General features: G+C 38.6%; 5 pseudogenes across 1 annotated transcript; 4 read left to right on the forward strand and 1 right to left on the reverse strand.

The window, feature by feature from the left end:
- Window positions 1–306: 306 nt before the first annotated feature.
- Window positions 307–2,268, forward strand: LOC107607739 (putative pentatricopeptide repeat-containing protein At3g08820 pseudogene; annotated as a pseudogene).
- A 304-nt stretch (window positions 2,269–2,572) lies between these two features.
- On the forward strand, window positions 2,573–6,095 carry LOC107607740 (putative pentatricopeptide repeat-containing protein At3g08820; annotated as a pseudogene).
- A 1,865-nt stretch (window positions 6,096–7,960) lies between these two features.
- On the forward strand, window positions 7,961–9,407 carry LOC107607741 (putative pentatricopeptide repeat-containing protein At3g08820 pseudogene; annotated as a pseudogene).
- Window positions 9,408–11,024: 1,617 nt separating this feature from the next.
- On the reverse strand, window positions 11,025–13,168 carry LOC107607742 (putative pentatricopeptide repeat-containing protein At3g08820 pseudogene; annotated as a pseudogene).
- Window positions 13,131–19,463, forward strand: LOC107607744 (aminopeptidase M1-like; annotated as a pseudogene). Its single transcript, XR_015892438.1, has 20 exons — window positions 13,131–13,218; window positions 13,973–14,115; window positions 14,328–14,473; window positions 14,900–15,002; window positions 15,144–15,329; window positions 15,400–15,493; window positions 15,807–15,960; window positions 16,066–16,170; window positions 16,313–16,429; window positions 16,618–16,731; window positions 16,930–17,112; window positions 17,198–17,489; window positions 17,575–17,696; window positions 17,789–17,886; window positions 18,128–18,305; window positions 18,381–18,490; window positions 18,580–18,647; window positions 18,759–18,833; window positions 18,927–19,004; window positions 19,100–19,463. The product of XR_015892438.1 is annotated as an aminopeptidase M1-like (transcript).
- Window positions 19,464–19,837: the final 374 nt, after the last annotated feature.

Consider the following 19,837-nt stretch of genomic DNA (forward strand, 5'->3'; position numbering starts at 1 on the left):
CAAGAGCTTAATGAAATTGACTTTAATGAAGGTTATATTGACTTGTAACAATTGTCTGCCACATGTAATTATTTACACATAGCATAAGATGCAGTTTTGAAGACATTGGGACATCTTGCGGAATTGCTATAAGCAAACCAATTCTCACCACTTTGTCAGAATTGATGCTTTGGGAAACTGTGCTGCTCCAGACGGCGACGACGTTCAGAGATGTAACCTGCATTCGGCATCGTTGCACCACCGCAATGCAATCATTGGCCTGTTTCTCTCTCTTGTTTTGAAATTGATTCCCATTGATGACTTCCCATGGCGGAAATGGAGCTCAAACACTGCCTCCTCCATGGCCTCAACTCCTTCAACCACCTCAAGACCGCCCATTGCCGCCTCCTTTGCCTCTAGATTGACCACGATAACTATCTTCTCAACTTCATCCCCTAGTATTCATTTTTCTTTCGCAACACGCCCTACGCCAAGCGCGTCTTCTCCCAATCCAAGAACCCTAACATATACCTCTTTAACACTATGATTCGCGGAACAGTCTCCAATGACTCCTTTGACGACGCCGTTCTATTTTACAACTTAATGCGCAGCGCCGGGTTCTTGCCAGAAAACTACACGTTCACTTTTGTACTCAAAGCGTGTGCCAGGCTGGCGGATTTTTCGTTTGGCGTCAAGCTATATTCGCTTGTGAATATGGGATTCGATTGTGACGTGTTTGTCAAGATAAGTCTTGTTTGTTTGTATTCAAAATGTGGGTACGTAAAGGATGCACGAAAGGTGTTTGATGTATTCCTAAGAAGAATGTTGTTTCGTGGACTGCTATTATCTGTGGGTATATTGGGCGTGGCCTTCACGAGAAAGCAGTTGGTTTGTTTAGAGAGTTGTTAGAGGTGGGTGTAAAGCCGAATAATTTTACTCTCGTTCGGGTTTTGTATTCTTGTTCTCAGTTAGGGGACTTGGCTAGTGGAAAGTGGAATGATAATTATATAACTGAGAGTGGTTTCCATAGGAATGTGTTTGTGTTGACTTCTTCGGTTGACATGTATGCCAAGTGCGGGAGCATGGAGAAGGCCCTGCAGGTTTTTGATGGAATGGTTGAGAGGGATATTGTTTGTTGGAGTGCCATGATTCAGGGATATGCATCTAACGGGCTTCCTAAGGAAGTACTTGACTTGTTCTTTGAGATGCAGATAGAGAATCTGAGGCCTGATTGCTATGCCATGGTGGGAGTTCTTTCTGCATGTACGAGGTTGGGAGCACTGGAGTTGGGTCATTGGGCTAAGGTATTGATGGATGTTGATGTGTTTTTGCTGAATCATGTACTAGCATTGCCTTGATTGACTTTTATGCTAAATGTGGAAGCATTGCAAGCGCGGTGGATATTTTCAGAATGATGAAGGAAAATGATCGTGTGGTGTTCTACGTCATAATTTCGGGACTGGCTATGAACCGACATGTTCGGGCCACATTTAGGGTATTTGGACAAATAGAGAAGTATGGAATTCAGCCAGATGGGAATACTTTTGGTGGATTACTTTGCGGGTGTACCCATGCTGGTTTGATTGATGATTGTTGACGATATTTCGATAGCATGAGTCATGTCTTTTCTTTAAGTCCTACTATCGAGCATTATGGATGCATTGTGGATCTTCTATCCTGTGTAGGATTGTTTGTTGAAGCACATAATTTGAACAAGAGTATGCCAATGAAACCGAATACTATTGTTTTAGGGGGCATTATTGGGAGGATGCGGTTGCATTGTGATACTAAATTGGCAGAACCCATGTTAAAGCAAGTCATAGATGGGATGAAGCAGAAAAAGTTAGGTTAACGCTGAACGAAAAGGGAATGCAAAAAGTTACCTGGGTCTAGTTGGGTTGAAGTGGATGGGGTTGTTCATGAATTCCTTGTAGGAGATACTTCGCATCCTATGTCACCAAAGATATTTGAAAAACATGAAAGTTTGTTTAAGGAATTGAGAGAAGTCGGTTATAGTCCGACTACTGAGTTTGTGTTCTTTGATATAGAGGAAAAGGAGAAGGAGTACTTCCTTGGTTGTCATAGTGAGAAATTTGCCGTTGCATTTTCCTTGATTAAAACTGGGGCAAATGACATCATTTGTGTTGTTAAAAATCTATGCGTATGTGGTGATTGTCATGAGGCCATAAAACTTATTTCCAAAGTTACAGGAGAGAGATAATCATTAGGGATAATAACAGATTCCATTGTTTCAGAGAAGGTTCATGTTCTTGTGGAGATTATTGGTAACATTTTATGATGTAGACGAGTTTTGAATCCGATCTAATTGTTTGCCGCACTTCAAAAGTTGACAAAATAGTTTCTCTTGCATATGTTAAAATGTTCTGCTAAACCTCCATGAACATTTTGACGGAGGAAAATGAAACCTGAGACTTGCAGGGATAAACCTTCAAAATTATGGTCAAGAAGGAATTGTTCTTGCAGGATATCACTATGACGTTAACTTCATAACAATTCATAGTGGAAGCAGGTTTCATGGTTTGAACATCTGGTTAAGAAATGGACAAAAGGTTAAAGTGAAGCTTTCATTACGATGTCTCCTTATTCAGACAGGAAAACGGGTAATTCAAAAATCAGCTGAATCTACTGGTAAAATTTCAACGTAAAGAATTAAAGCTAATTTTACCTGACTCAAGTAGTGAGCATCTATCTCAACTTTTTATCAATTGTTAGATTGAATATTTAAACTTTGGGTTTTGCTAATGAGTAAGGATACTTGTTAAGGCTTAATAAAAAGTATGTTTTTAAATCTTTAGTGCACAGAATGCATTGAAGTCTTTAAAATGTAAAAATCTTACTATTTTTTGAAACTTTTACAAGGGCCTTAAGGGCGCTTAATAGCAAGAACCCTTAAAATTTAAACTCCTGTAGGCTCTAGTTTTATTGTCATTATCTCTTGTGAGGGCAAATAATTTGAAATCTTTCTATTATAAGTGTTTTGACATTACCGATGGCCTTTTCTGTCCATTGTTTTTACTGTTGCAAAATATGGATAGAGTGGTTAACCGAAGGGGACTACATAACTGGCGTGCATGATGTAATTGTCAGAATTGCTATTATTGATGCAACCAGAATAGCACAAGAGAAAAAATATAGCTTATGGGGAGTCTCTTCAATGATCAGTGAGGATAGAAAGATGTAATCTTTAATAGAAATAAGCAAGATCTTAATGATCATGGCACTAGTCTCTCCATGTTTGCTTCATTACATTCTTAAGTCTTTCTTTAATATTCATATTATTTGTGCTGAGATACTCCTCACTGGCTTCGTGGATCGTTGGATTTCTCCTCCTTTAGGAGTAATAATGTTGAATGTTTATGGTTGTTTGTTTGGTGATGGTACCTCTTAACAGAATTGTTAGTGCAAATTAGGTGCTGGGTTTTGTTAGGAGGACTTTTTATGCAGACATTACTCCGGTTGAGATTGCGACAAAGAGTGGGCTGAGCTATCCTGAGAGCATGGCTTCCGTAGTATTGTGCACGAGATGGATTTTTGGGAGGCTTTTTCCTTGCGCCAGTGTCACCGGGCAAATGGGTCCATATGCTCAGTGGCTAATTTTTGCAATTCATGGGCTTCTAAGGCGTACTTGGCAGGTTTATTGTGTCTTGATTTCTAGGAATTCAAACAAATGTGCTAATGCTTTAACTTAAGGGGGGTGTAGCACAAAGGAATGACCTCCAAATTATTGTGTTTCCTCCAACAGTAGTTGCACAACTTCTGCGAGTTGGTGCTTATTTGTCTTAGCTTCTAGATTTTCTTTGTTTCTACTTTCTATACTCTACCAAAATCAAGAGCTTAATGAAATTTACTTAGATGAAGGTTATATTGACTTGTAACAATTGTCTGCCACATGTAATTGTTTACACATAGCATAAGATGCAGTTTTGAAGACATTGAGACATCTTGCGGAATCGTTATAAGCTAACCAATTCTCACCACTTTGTCAGAGTTGATGATTTGGGAAACTGTGCTGCTCCAGACGGCGACAACGTTCAGATATGTAACATGCATTCGGCATCATTGTACCACTGCAATGCTATCATTGTCTTATTTCTCTCTCTTGTTTTGAAATTGATTCCCGTTGATGACTTCCCAAGGCGGAAATAGAGCTCAAGCACTGCCTCCTCCATGGCCTCAACTCCTTCAACCACCTCAAGACCGCCCATTGCCGCCTACTCCGCCTCAACATCGACCACGATAACTATCTTCTCAACATCATCCTCCAGTATTCATTTTTCTTTTGCAACACGCCCTACGCCAAGCGCATCATCTCCCAATCCAAAAATCCTAAGATATACCTCTTTAACACTATGATTTGCGAAACGGTCTCCAGCGACTCATTTGAGGACGCCGTTCTGTTTTACAACTCAATGGGCAGCGCCGGGTTCTTGCCAGACAACTAAACATTCGCTTTTGTACTCAAAGCGTGTGCCAGGCTGGCGGAATTTCCATTTGGTGTCAAGCTCCATTCGCTTGTGAAAATTGGATTTGATTGTGACGTGTTTGTCAAGACAAGTCTTGTTTGTTTGTATTCAAAATGTGGGTACGTAAAGGATGCACGAAAGGTGTTTAATGTATTCTTGAGAAGAATTTTGTTTCGTGGACAGCTATTATCTGTGGGTATATTGGGTGTGGCCTTCACGAGAAAGCGGTTGGTTTGTTTAGATAGTTGCTAGAGGTGGGCGTAAAGCTGAATAATTTCACTCTCGTTCGGGTTTTGTATTCGTGTTCTCAGTTAGGGGACTTGGCTAGTGGAGAGTGGATTGATAATTATATAACTGAGAGTGGTTTCTATAGGAATGTCTTTGTGTTGACTTCTTCGGTTGACATGTATGCCAAGTACGGGAGCATGGAGAAGGCGCTGCAGGTTTTTGATAGAATGGTTGAGAGGGATATTGTTTGTTGGAGTGCCATGATTCAGGGATATGCATCCAACGGGCTTCCTAAGGAAGCACTTGACTTGTTCTTTGAGATGCAGATGGAGAATCTAAGGCCTGATTGCTATGCCATGGTGGGTGTTCTTTCTGCATGTGCGAGGTTGGGAGCATTGGAGTTAGGGAATTGGGCTAAGGGATTGATGGATATTGATGAGTTTTTGCTGAATCATGTACAAGCATTGCCTTGATTGAATTTTATGCTAAATGTGAAAGCATTGCAAGCGCGGTGGATATTTTCAGAATGATGAAGGGGAAGGACCGTGTGGTGTTCAACGCCATAATTTCTGGACTGGCTATGAACGGACATGTTTGGGCCACATTTGGGTTTTTTGGACAAATGGAGAAGTATGGAATTTAACCAGATGGGAATACTTTTGTCGGCTAACTTTGCGGGTGTACCCATGCTGGTTTGGATAATGATGGTCGACAATATTTTGATAGCATGAGTCATGTCTTTTCTTTAAGTCCTACTATCGAGCATTATGGATGCATGGTGGATCTTCTATCCCATGTAGGCTTGTTGGTTGAAGCACATAATTTGAACAAGAATATGGCAATGAAACCGAATACTATTGTTTTGGGGGGCATTATTGGGAGGATGCGGTTGCATTGTGATACTAAATTGGCAGAACCCATGTTAAAGCAAGTCATAGATGGGATGAAACAGAAAAAGTTAGGTTAACGCTGAACGAGAAGGGAATGCAAAAATTACTTGGGTGTAGTTAGTTTGAAGTGGATGTGGTTGTTCATGAATTCCTTGTAGGAGATACTTCCCATCATATGTCACCAAAGATATATAAAAAACTTGAAAGTTTGTTTAAGGAATTGAGAGAAGTCGGTTATAGTCCGACTACTGAGTTTGTGTTCTTTGATATAGAGGAAAAGGAGAATGAGTACTTCCTTGGCTGTCATAGTGAGAAATTAGCGGTTGCATTTTCCCTGATCAATACTGGGACAAATGACATCATTCGTGTTGTTAAAAATCTATGCGTATGTGGTGATTGTCATGAGGCCATAAAACTTATTTCCAAAGTTACAGTGAGAGAGATAATCATTAGGGATAATAACAGATTCCATTGTTTCAGAGAAGGTTCAAGTTCTTGTGGAGATTATTTCTAACGTTTTGTGATGTAGACTAGTATAAAATCCGATCTAATTGTTTGCCGCACTTCAAAAGTTGACAAAATAATTTCTCTTGCATATGTTAAAATGTTCTGCTAAACCTCCATGAAAATTTTGACGGAGAAAAATGAAACCTGAGACTTGCAGAGACAGACCTTCAAAATTATGGTCAAGAAGGAATTGTTCTTCCAGGATATCACTATGACGTTAACTTTATAACAATTCATAGTGAAAGCAAGTTTCCTGGTTTGAACATCTGGTTAAGAAATGGACAAAAGGTTGAAGTGAAGCTTTCATTACGATGTCTCCTTATTCAGACATGAAAACGAGTATTTTGAAATTCAGCTGAATCTACTGGTAAAATTTTAACGTAAAGAATTAAAGCTAATTTTACTTGACTCAAGTAGTGAGCATCTATCTCAACTTTTTATCAATTGTTAGATTGAATATTTAAACTTTGGGTTTTGCTAATGAGTAAGGGTACCCTGTTAAGGCTTAATAAAAAGTATGTTTTTAAATCTTCAGTGCACAGAATGCATTGAAGTCTTCAAAATGTAAACATCTTACTATTTTTTGAAACTTTTACAAGGGCCTTAAGGGTTCTTAATAGCAAGAACCCTTAAAATTTAAACTGTTGTAGGCTCTAGTTTTATTGTCATTACCTCTTGTGAAGGCAAATAATTTGAAATCTTTCTATGATAAGTGTCTTTACATTACCAATGGCCTTTTCTGTCCCTTGTTTTTACTGTTGCAAAATATGGATGGAGTGGTTAACCGAAGGGGACTGCATAGCTGGCGTGCATGACGTAATTGTCAGAAATGGTATTATTGATGCAACCAGAATAGCACACGAGCAAAACTATAGCTTATGGAGAGTCTCTTCAATGATGAGTGAGGATAGAAAGATGTAATCTTTAATAGGAATAAGCAAGAGCTTAATGATCATGGCACTAGTCTCTCCATCTTTGCTTCATTACATTCTTAAGTCTTTCTTTGATATTCATATTGTTTGTGCTGTGTTACTCCTCACTGGCTTCGTGGATCGTTGGATTTCTCCTCCTTTAGGTGCAATAAAGTTGAATGTTGATGGTTGTTTGTTTGGTGATGTTACCTCTTAACAGAATTGTTGGTGCGAATTGATGGCTGGGATTTTTTGGGAGGACTTTCTATGCAGACACTACTCTGGTTGATATTGCGTCAAAGAGTGGGCTGAGCTATCCTGATAGCATGGCTTCCGTAGTATTGTGCACGAGATGGATTTCTGGGAGGCTTTTTCCTTGCGCCAGTGTCACCGTACAAATGGGTCCATATGCTTAGTGGCTGATTTTTGCAATTCATGGGCTTCTAAGGCGTGCTTGGCAGGTTTGTTGTGTCTTGATTCCTAGGAATTCAAACAAATGTGCCAATGCTTTAACTTGAGGTGGTGTAGCTCAAAGGAATGACCTCCAAATCATTGTGTTTCCTCCAACAGTGGTTGCACAACTTCTGCGAGTTGGTGCTTATTTGTCTTAACTTCTAGATTTTCTTTGTTTCTACTTTCTATACTCTACCAAAATCAAGAGCTTAATGAAATTAACTTTGATGAAGGTTATATTGACTTGTAACAATTGTCTGCCACATGTAATTGTTTACACATAGCATAAGATGCAATTTTGAAGACATTGGGACAACTTGCGGCGTCGTTATAAGCAAACCAATTCTCACCACTTTGTCAGAGTTGATGATTTGGGAAACTGTGCTGCTCCAGACGGCGACGATGTTCAGAGATGTAACCTGCATTCAGCATCGTTGCACTACCGCAATGCTATCATTGGCCTATTTTTCTCTCTTGTTTTGAAATTGATTCCCGTTGATGACTTCCCATGGAGGAAATGGAGCTCAAGCACTGCCTCCTCCATGGCCGCAACTCCTTCAACCACCTCAAGACCGTCCATTGCCGCCTCCTCCGCCTCAAAATCGACCACGATAACTATCTTCTCAACATCATCCTCCAGTATTCATTTTTGTTTTGCAACACGCCCTACGCCAAGCGCGTCTTCTCCCAATCCAAGAACCCTAACATATACCTCTTTAACGACTCCTTTGACGACGCTGTTCTGTTTTACAACTCAATGCACAGCTCCGGGTTTTTTCCAGACAACTACACGTTCACTTTTGTACTCAAAGCATGTGCCAGGATGGCAGATTTTCGTATGGCGTCAAGCTCCATTCGCTTGTGAAAATGGGATTCGATTGTGATGTGTTTGTGAAGACAATTCTTGTTTGTTTGTATTCGAAATGTGGGTACGTAAATGATGCACGAAAGGTGTTTGATGTATTCTTGAGAAGAATGTTGTTTCGTGGACTGCTATTATCTGTGGGTATATTGGGGGTGGCCTTCACGAGAAAGCAGTTGGTTTGTTTAGAGAGTTGTTAGAGGAGGGCGTAAAGCCGAATAATTTCACTCTCGTTCGGGTTTTGTATTTTTGTTCTCAGTTAGGGGACTTGGCTAGTGGAGAGTGGATTGATAATTATATAACTGAGAGTGGTTTCCATAGGAATGTGTTTGTGTTGACTTCTTCGGTTGACATGTATGCCAACTGCGGGAGCATGGAGAAGGCGCTGCAGGTTTTGATGGAATGATTGAGAGGGATATTGTTTGTTGGCGGCCATGATTCAGGGATATACATCCAACGGGCTTCCTAAGGAAGCACTTGACTTGTTCTTTGAGGTGCAGATGGAGAATCTGAGGCCTGATTGCTATGCCATGGTGGGAGTTCTTTCTGCATGTGCGAGGTTGAGAGCATTGGAGTTGGGGAATTGGGCTAAGGGATTGATGGATGTTGATGAGTTTTTGCTGAATCCTGTATTAGCATTGCCTTGATTGACTTTTATGCTAAATGTGGAAGCATTGCAAGCGCGGTGGATATTTTCAGAATGATGAAGGGAAAGGACCGTGTGGTGTTCAACGCCATAATTTCTGGACTGGCTATGAATGGACATGTTCGGGCCACATTTGGGGTATTTGGACAACTGGAGAAGTATGAAATTCAGCCAGATGGAAATACTTTTGTCGGCTTACTTTGCGGGTGTACCCATGCTGGTTTGGTTAATGATGGTCGACGATATTTCGATAGCATGAGTTATGTCTTTTCTTTAAGTCCTACTATCGAGCATTATGGATGCATGGTGGATCTTCTATCCCGTGCAGGCTTATTGGTTGAAGCACATAATTTGATCAAGAGTATGCCAATGAAACCGAATACTATTGTTTTAGGGATATTATTAGGAAGATGCAGAAGAATTGGTTTGCTTGCAGCCATTCCGTAAGATGTTCTATTGCCTTCAGAACTGCATCTTATGCTATGTGTAAACAATTACATGTGGCACACAAATGTTACAAGTCAATATAACCTTCGTCAAAGTCGATTTCATTAAGCTCTTGATTTTGGTCGAGTATAGAAAGTAGAAACAAAGAAAAGCTAGAAGCTAAAACAAATAAGCATCAACTAGCATAAGTTGTGTAACCACTGCTGGAGAAAATGCAATGATTTGGAGGTCATTCCTTTGCGCTGCACCACCGCAAGTTAAAGCATTGGCACATCTGTTTGCATTCCTAGGAATCAAGACACAACAAACCTGCCAAGCATGCCTTAGAAGCCCATGAATTGAAAAAATCAACAACGGAGCATATGGACCCATTTTCACTGGCGCAAGGAAAAAGCCTCCCAGAAATTCATCTCGTGCACATTACTACAGAAGTAATGCTTTCAGGTTAACTCAGCCCATTCTTTGCCGCAAGCTCAACCGGAGTAATGTCTGCATAGAAAGTCCTCCCAACAAATCCCAGCACCCAATTCGCACCAACAATTCTGTTAAGAGGTACCATCACAAAACAAACAACCATCAACATTCAACTTTATTGCACCTAAAGGAGGAGAAAGCCAACGATCCACAAAGCCAGTGAGGAGTAACTCAACACAAACAATATGAATATCAAAGAAAAACTTAAGAATGTAATGAAGCAAAGATGTAGAGACTAGTGCCATGATCATTAAGCTCTTGCTGATTCCTATTAAAGATTACATCTTTTTATCCTCACTTATCATTGAAGAGACTCCCTATAAGCTATATTTTTTCTTTTGTGCTTTCTGGTTGCATCAATAATAGCATTTCTGACAATTACATCATGCACGCCAGCTATGTAGTCCCCTTCGGTTAACCACTCTTTCCATATTTTGGAACAGTAAAAACAAGGGATAGAAAAGGCCATTGGTAATGTCAAGACACTTATCATAGAAATATTTCAAATTATTTGCCCTCACAAGAGGCAATGACAATAAAACTAGAGCCTACAACAGTTTAAATTTTAAGGGTTCTTGCTATTAAGCGTCCTTAAGGCCCTTGTAAAAATTTCAAAAAGTAGTAAGATTTTCACATTTTGAAGACTTCAATGCATTCAGTGCACTAAAGATTTAAAAACATAATTTTTATTAAGCCTTAACAAGTGCACTTACTCATTAGCAAAACCCAAAGTTTAACTATTCAATCTAACAATGGATAAAAAATTGAGATAGGTGCTCACTACTTGAGTAAGGTAAAATTACCTTTAATTCTTTACGTCAAAATTTTACCAGTAGGATTAGCTGATTTTCAAAATACTCGCTTTCCTGTCTGAATAAAGAGGCATCATAAGGAAAGCTTCACTTCAACCTTTTGTCCATTTTTTAACCAAATGTTCAAACCAGGAAAACTGCTTTCACTATGAATTGTTATGAAATTAAGGTCATAGTGATATCCTACAAGTCTCAGGTTTCATTTTCCTCCGTCAAAATGTTCATGGAGGTTTAGCAGAACATTTTAACATATGCAAGAGAAACTCTTGTCAACTTTTGAAGTATAGCAAACAATGAGATCAGATTCTATACTAGTCTACATCATAAAATGTTACCAATAATCTCCACAAGAACATGAACCTTCTCTGAAATAATGGAATCTATTATTATCGCTAATGATTATCTCTCTCCCTTTAACTTTGGAAATGAGTTTTATGGCCTCATTACAATCACCATATGCGTAGATTTTTAATAACACAAATGATGTCATTTGCCCCAGTATTGATCAGGGCAAATGCAACGGCTAATTTCTCACTATGACAGCCAAGGAAGTACTTCTTCTCCTTTTCCTCTATATCAAATAGCACAAACTCAGTAGTTGGACTATAGCCGACTTCTCTCAATTCCTTAAACAAACATTCAAGTTTTTCATATATCTTTGGTGACATAGGATGGAAAGTATCTCCTACAAAGTATTCATGAACAACCCCATCCACTTCAACCCAACTACACCCAGGTAATTTTTGCATTCCCTTCTCGTTCAGCGTTAACCTAACTTTTTCTGCTTCATCCCATCTATGACTTGCTGAATATATATTTGATAAGAGAACATAATGTCCTGAATTCTATGTTTCTAACTCAATTAGCTGTTTTAACACGGGTTCTGCTAATTTAGTATCATGATGCAACCTACATCCTCCCAATAATTCCCGCAAAACAATAGTGTTCAGTTTCATTGGCATACTCTTGATCAAATTATGTGCTTCAACCAACAAGACTGCACGGGATAGAAGATCCACCATGCATCCAGAATGCTCGATAGTAGGACTTAAATAAAATACATGACTCATGCTATCGAATTATCGTCGACCATCATCAACCAAACCAGCATGGGTACACCCGCAAAGTAATCCAACAAAATTATTCCCATCTGGCTGAATTTCATACTTCTCCATTTGTCCAAATACCCCAAATGTGGCCCGAACATGTCCATTCATAGCCAGTCCAGAAATTATGGCGTTGAACACCACACGATCCTTTCCCTTCATAATTCTGAGAATATCCACCGCTTGTGTAATGCTTCCACATTTAGCATAAAAGTCAATCAAGGCAGTGCCTAATACATGATTAAAAAAAACTCATCAGCATCCAACAATCCCTTAGCCCAATTTCCCAAATCCAGTGCTCCCAACCTCGCACATGTAGAAAGAACTCCCACAATGGCATAGCAATAAGGCCACAGATTCTCTCTCTGCATCTCAAAGAACAAGTCAAGTGCTTCCTTAGGAAGCTCGTTGGATGCATAGCCCTGAATCATGACACTCCAACAAATAATATCCCTCTCAACCATTCCATAAAAAACCTGCCGTGCCTTCTCCATGTTCCCGCACTTTGGCATACATGTCAACCAAAGAAGTCAACACAAACACATTCCTATGGAAACCACTCTCAGTTATATACTTATCAATCCACTCTCCACTAGCCAAGTCCCTTAATTGAGAACACGAATACAAAACCCGAACGAGAGCGAAATTATCCGGCTTCACGCCCACCTCTAACAACTCTCTAAACAAACCAACTGCTTCGTCATGAAGGCCGCACCCAATATACCCATAGATAATAGCGGTCTACGAAACAACATTCTTCTCCGAAATATCATCAAACAGCTTCCGTGCATCCTTTAAGTATCCACATTTCGAATACAAACAAACAAGACTTGTCTTGACAAACACGTCACAATCGAATTCCATTTTCACAACAAGCGACTGGAGCTTGATGCCAAACAGAAAATCCGCCAGCCTGGCACACACTTTGAGTACAAAAGTGAACGTGTAGTTGTCTGGCAAGAACCCGGCGCTGCGCAGTGAGTTGTAAAACAGAACAGTGTCGTCGAAGGAGTCGTTGGAGACCGTTTCGCGGATCATAGTGTTAAAAAGGTATATGTTAGGGTTCTTGGATTGGGAGAAGACGCGCTTGGCGTAGGGCATGTTGTGAAAGAAAAATGAATGCTGGAGGATGATGTTGAGAAGGTAGTTATCGTGGTCGATGTAGAGGCGGAGGAGGCGACAGTGGGCGGTCCTAAGGTGGTTGAAGGAGTTGAGGCCATGGAGGAGGCAGTGCTTGAGCTCCATAGCCGCCATGGGAAGTCATCAACGGGAATCAATTTCAAAACAAGAGAGAGAAACAGGCCAATGATAGCATGTGCGTTAGTGCAACGATGCCGAATGCAACTGGAGCAGCACAGTTTTTCGAAGCATCAACTCTGTACAATGCCACACAGCTTAAGCCCTGTATTGCAGTTGCCAGTACCAACGGATTCAGAAAATAATCAAGGTTCTGAAAATTGAACCGGTCATTGAACCGTTCTAGTTATTGATTTACTAGTTTACTGGTCCAACCAGTTCAATCGTAGTTCAACCAAAATAACCGTTTTATAATAAATAAAATAACTAACAGCAAGATTCCATATTAACTAATAACAATTATTCAAAATTTGTTACAATAAAGAATAAAACTATAAAAAGATGTATTATCTTCTACATTCCAATTAAGGAAAAAATAGAAAATAAATTAGAGAAAGAGAAAGAGATTACTCCAGCCATTGTTTCACAGTAACTTCACAACTGTTTTATTTACAAAATAAAGTTATTTACAACATGAACTAATCTAGAAAGAAAATAAAAGCTTTCATAGCCAACTAGACAGAATTGTTTGCATATTTAAAAAAAGAGTAATCACCTAAATTTTGATTCAAAAGAAACAATTTGGTTTTCAAAAGTATATACATTGTTCTATCTAACATATCTCTAAAAGAAAAGAAAAAAATAAACTACTTTACTTAATAATTACTAATATATGTCACAAAATTTGATGCCTTTTATCTACCAATATACAACAATAACTAACAAAAGTTATGGAATCAAAGGCATACAGATCATTACAACTTAGTGAAGAATATGAAAAAGGAATATAAAAGAATATATTTACACGTCAACAAACAAAATTACTAGCGTCAACGAGCAAAATTTCGACATTCAATTTAAAAAAGAAACAAAACTTAATTTCTAAAGTGGGTCACAAGATTTACATCCTTAATCATCACAAGGCCAACCTTAGAGAGAAGGTCCTTCATCGTTCTCAATGCCGCCGAGCTCACCGTTGCTGCCGGTTCCGTTTCGTTCACGCACCGTGACTCTTCGAAGGTTCTTAAACCTCTCTTTAACTCTCCTTGTTTTCCCTGACTAACGAAACAAATGGTCAACTCTTGTTCTGTTCTCGATTATCCCTACCACCTGTTTGTTATAATTAAACTCATTTCTTTGCCTCATTTTAAGTTAATAAATACGCAACTCTCGTATTCATTCTGATATTTTAGTGTGTTGATCATGTAGAAAAAAATTGGATGTGTATGCAGGTGATCAAGCCTTCGAGAGTTGAGTTGTTCGAAAGTGATGAGATTTTGGTGCTGGAGTTTGCAGAGGCGGTTCCGATTGGGTTGGGTGTGTTGGCCATTCAGTTTGAAGGAATCTTGAATGATAGAATGAAAGGGTTTTACAGAAGGTATGTGCGTTGTTTCTTGTTAGGTTTTCTTCGTTTTTCATGGGTTTCCAAAGGGTGAAAAATTCAACTTGAACTATGCTCAAGTTGCATGCATTTTGATCACTGACTAAATTGAAATTGATCGTTTCATGACCTTACTTGGTAGTAACAAGGGCAACGTTGTTTAAGTCAATGTCCTGTTTTCCTGATATTCTTTAGAGAAATGTTAGAGGAACACTTTCTATCAATATTAGTCAACACTTTAGACCAACACCTTATTTTTATACTATTAGGATTTAGGTTCAGAGTTTAGGAATTAGAATTTAGTACTTAGTGTTTAGAGTGTTGATCAAGTGTTGGAAAAAAATGATAAATTTTGTTGGTCATGTATCATTGCTCATTTCTTTTTTATGATTATTTGTTATGGTTATTTTTTCATGCATGCAGTACCTATGAGCATAATGATGAGAAGAAGAATATGGCAGTCACACAGTTTGAACCAGCTGATGCCAGGCGATGCTTTCCTTGCTGGGATGAACCTGCATGCAAGGTCCTACTTTGCACATCTTCTCCCTTAAATTGACCTTTAGTCTAAGCACTCTAAGGGTAGAATATTTTATTGTTGCAACAACACACTGAGGTGTGCTTTCAAAGTTGGCCTGTGTTCCATCATAGATGTTTGATTTTGCAGGCTACTTTCAAGATCACTTTGGATGTGCCTTCTGAGCTTGTTGCTCTGTCTAACATGCCTGTTGTGGAAGAAAAAGTAGATGGAAGTCTGAAACAGTTTCATATCAGGAATCTCCAATCATGTCTACATATTTGGTTGCTGTTGTTGTTGGTTTATTTGATTATGTGGAAGATCATACATCCGATGGTAAAACTTTTTTTCCAGGTGTTGTTAGCCCTGACTTCTCTATTCTTAATGAAATCTAACATTTTGACAGGGGTCAAAGTTTGAGTATATTGTCAAGTTGGCAAGGCAAACCAAGGGAAATTTGCACTACATGTTGCTACGAGAACTTTGGAACTATACAAGGAGTAAGTAGTGTGGAACCGTTAAATCATTTGTTTCTTAGACGGGAATGTTATCAGAAATGATTCAGAATTCAATTTCTTTTAAATTCCAGTAATTCACCTTGTAGGTGCAAAACATGCAACTGTTTTTAAGAATTTATGTTGTTGTGTTCTTCATGCAAAGCATGGCCATCCTGCTCGTATCATGTTCAGAATGGGCAACATAAGTGTATGATATTCTAAGTTTGTTTCCATGTCAGTCCATTTGCTTGACTGCTGTTGTGGGCATGTTGGCATCATTTTTTATTCAATAGTCAACTAACTGATAATTCAACAGCTATTTTGCCACACCCTACCCTCTACCAAAAATGGATATGATTGCAATCCCTGATTTTGCTGCTGGAGCCATGGAAAATTATGGTTTGGTTACGTATCGCGAAACTGCTTTGCTTTTTGATTAGCAGCATTCTGCTGCTGTTAACAAGCAGAGGGTAATCATCCTATTCATAATCTTGACAACTTGAGTTTCTTTTACTCTGTGTAAAATGACATTGTTTGTAACTTGAGGAAAACTTATCTCTTTGGTTGCCATTAAGGTTGCGACTGTTGTTGGCCATGAACTGGCTCACCAGTGGTTCGGTAATCTTGTTACAATGGAGTGGTGGACGGATCTATGGCTGAATGAGGGGTTTGCAACATGGGTAAGTTGTGTTGTGTCATAGATCCATATATTGTTGTCATTGCAGAGTCTGCTTGTCAATTTTCTTTGTTTTCATTTTTTTTGTTTCTTTAATTTTATAAGTTAACTAATCTCTCCCCCCCCCCCCCCCTGGGTGTGACCAGGTTAGCTATTTAGCAACTGATAGCTTGTTTCCTGACTGGAAAATATGGTCTCAATTCGTAAATGAATCTACTGAGGGTCTCAGGTTGGATGGGCTTGCGGAATCCCACCCAATTGAGGTATTGTATCATTTAATCTGTCAGCCTTTCTTTAATGTGGTTAGGTTTATCCTACATTGGATTTTTAATTACATGTAGCGTAATTCTTTGTATTGTTTGTTGTATCAATCTAAAAAGAAGTTTTGGGTAATCCTTGGTTAACAAGTTTATAGTTGGTCTTACGAGTTTTATATAAATTTTATTTGCAGGTAGAAGTAAATCATGCTGGCGAGATTGATGAAATATTTGATTCAATAAGTTATAGAAAAGGTGCATCTGTAATTAGGATGCTGCAAAGCTATCTTGGTGCTGAACGCTTTCAGGTCACTATTCTCATTCCACAAAAGGCTATAGTTTGAATGCAATAAATCAGTATTCTTATTCCATAAGACAGACCATATGCATACTGTAAATTCTTACAAGTATACTATTACTTGCGAAATTAGTGAAATGTATGTTTCTAGTATTTTTATATGAAGTTACTCAAATTGCTTTTATATATCACTTATTCATGTAACCAGAGGTCTTTAGCTTCGTATATTAAAAAGCAAGCTTATTCAAATGCCAAAACTGTGGATCTATGGAATGCACTTGAGGAGGGATCTGGCGAACCTGTCAACAAGTTAATGAGCTCGTGGACAAAGTAGAAGGGATATCCTGTTGTATCAGTTAAAGTCAATGATCAGAAACTGGAGTTTAATCAGGTTTCTTGAGTTCTTGATTATGATTACTTTCAGCGTGAAAAATCCATTACATGTGTTGTGACCTAGCTTTGCATTTAATTGGTAGTCGCAATTCTTGTCAAGTGGTGCCAACGGAGAAGGACACTGGGTTGTTCCAGTAACACTATGCTTTGGCTCATATGATGTTCGCAAGAATTTCCTGTTGCAAGCAAAATCTGAAGCACTTGACATTAAGGAGTTAGTGGGTTCACAGATTGCTGGAGATCAAGTTGCAAATTCTTGGATTGAAGTTAATGTGGATCAGACAGGTTTCTATAGGGTGAAATATGACGAGCCTCTTGTGGCTAGACTTAGATATGCCATAGATAAACAGTTATTGTCTACAGCAGACCGACATGGTAAATTAGAAATTATCTAAGGCAATTTATTTTTTATGGTAGAAAAGGAAAAGATACTTAACCTGTGAGTAATTTACTGTGTCAGGAATTTTGGATGATTTATTTGCACTTTGTATGGCTCGCCAAGAATCATTGACATCGTTGATAAACTTGATGGGAGCTTACAGAGGGGAAGTTGAATATATTGTGCTGTCGAGCCTGATTTCTGTAATGTTATCTACCTAGTCTTGCATTTTCTTACTTAAAAATTTATTTTTATTTTATTTTATAATCTAATTCCAATTCTTTAATTTGTGCAGGTTAGCTATAAAGTCAGAAGGATTGCAGCTGATGCAGTACCAGACTTGGTAGATTATTTCAAGCAATTCTTTATTAACCTTTTCCAATACACTGCGGAGTAAGTTGACATAGATCCTGGAATATTTTGTTTCAATTAATTAAAATATATTAGTAGTGTTTGCTAGATAGAGTTTATGCTTGTATAATGGTAATGTTGCTTGTGGTAGTGTGGATAGCCTAAAAGAGGTTCAGCTTGTCTGTTTACATAGTCAATATTAACTTTGTCCTTTGATAACTAGTTTTTCTATCTTGTGTTTCAGATTTAAACTTCTTAACCCTCTTGTATATTGTCCCTGCAGGAGGCTTGGTTGGGAACCTAAACCAGGAGAAAGTCATCTCGATGCAATGTTGAGAGGAGAAATTTTGACTGCTTTAGCTCAGTTTGGACATGATCTGACTCTAGAAGAAGCAAACAAGCGTTTTCAGGAATTCTTGAATGACAGAAATACACCACTTTGTTCACCTGATATAAGAAAGGTTAGCTGCAGTTTCATTGGAATTCCGAAACCCTTAACGGACTTCTGTTGATGATTATTGTAAAATTGTTGGCAGGCAACATATGTGGCAGTAATGCAACAGGCAAGCAAAACCAACCGATCGGGTTATGAATCCCTTCTGAAAGTATATAGAGAAACTGACTTAAGAGAAAATACGCATTCTGGGTAATAATAATACATCATCTATGAGTGAGAATTAGCATAACATTACTTTTCTGAGTCAAAGCATACCAATATCTTGAATGTGTTTGTAGGCTCCTTGTCTGATACACCTGATCCGGATCTAGTTCTTGAAGTTCTTAACTTCATGCTGTCTCCTGAGGTATCTAATTGCAAATATTAAGTCAGTTCATGCCAACTCATACATAAAAACCAGGTAAATGGTTATATATAAATACTGGAGATTGATTGATATGTTGGTTTATCTGGTCAGGTCCGTAGCCAGGACGTGATTATGGGGCTTCCTACTAGTCCGGAAGGACGAGATGTAGCCTGGGAATGGCTTAAGGTAAGGAACACATCACAACCAATAGGTTTTGGAATTGTAGGTAGACCAAACCTTGGATTTAACATTCATCGTCTTAACAATTTTCCTATACAGGAAAACTGGGAACGCATATTAAAGACATATGGCTCTGGATTTTTGATAACTCGGTTTGTCAGTGCAGTTGTCTCACCGGTTTGTTTGCTGTGTCCCTCTATAATGCTTTGTTTGTTCTATTGATTTTCTTAGCACATTTAGTAATTGGATCATTTCGTTGATCATGGGTGCAGTTTGCTTCCGTTGAGAAAGCGAAGGAAGTAGAGGAATTCTTTGTTAGCCATGGTACACAGTCAATTGCTAGGACGTTAAAGCAGAGCCTGGAGAGGGTTAACATCAATGCAAACTGGGTTCAGAGTGTTAAGAACGAGAACAACCTTCTTGATGCTGTCAAAGAGTTGGCATATAGGAAATACTAGCAGTGAGCTTCACTGCTTTCTCCATTGTCTGAAAAGTTTGAGAGTTTCTCAATGTTTATGTTACCACTGAGCATGTGTACAAGTTAAGTTGTTCTATATTCGAGTCTTCTTATTCACACTTAAAGTTGGAATTTCTGGGAGTTTCTTTGTTAGTAATGCATGAGACCGTTGATTTAAACTAGTCTTCTGTTTTCTTTAAGGAGTCTTGCCAAGTACTTTTCTTTTGCTTTTTTTTTTTTTATTTGGAATTCTGTGATCACAAAATTGCGGCTCCCGTGTCCCTACTCTATCTTCCTAGAACATTTGTTAAATAATTGTTTTTAAAATATAAAATTATGTGATGCTATTTTTCAAGAAACAAAACAAATGCTTGAAATATTGATATTTAGAATTTTGATTTTATGGATAAAGCAAAGGGGTAAAATTTAACGACAACCTTTGCGTGGACAGTTGAGAAGTCATTGTCTCCCAGTTTTCATTGAAGGCAAAAATATGACAGCGCAACACACAGGCAGACACGTAGGACCTTTTCGTTTGTCTTTGCTCGCGGCA

Source organism: Arachis ipaensis, chromosome B7 (assembly GCF_059453495.1).
Source record: "Arachis ipaensis isolate K30076 ecotype BB chromosome B7, ASM5945349v1, whole genome shotgun sequence".
NCBI lineage: Eukaryota > Viridiplantae > Streptophyta > Magnoliopsida > Fabales > Fabaceae > Arachis > Arachis ipaensis.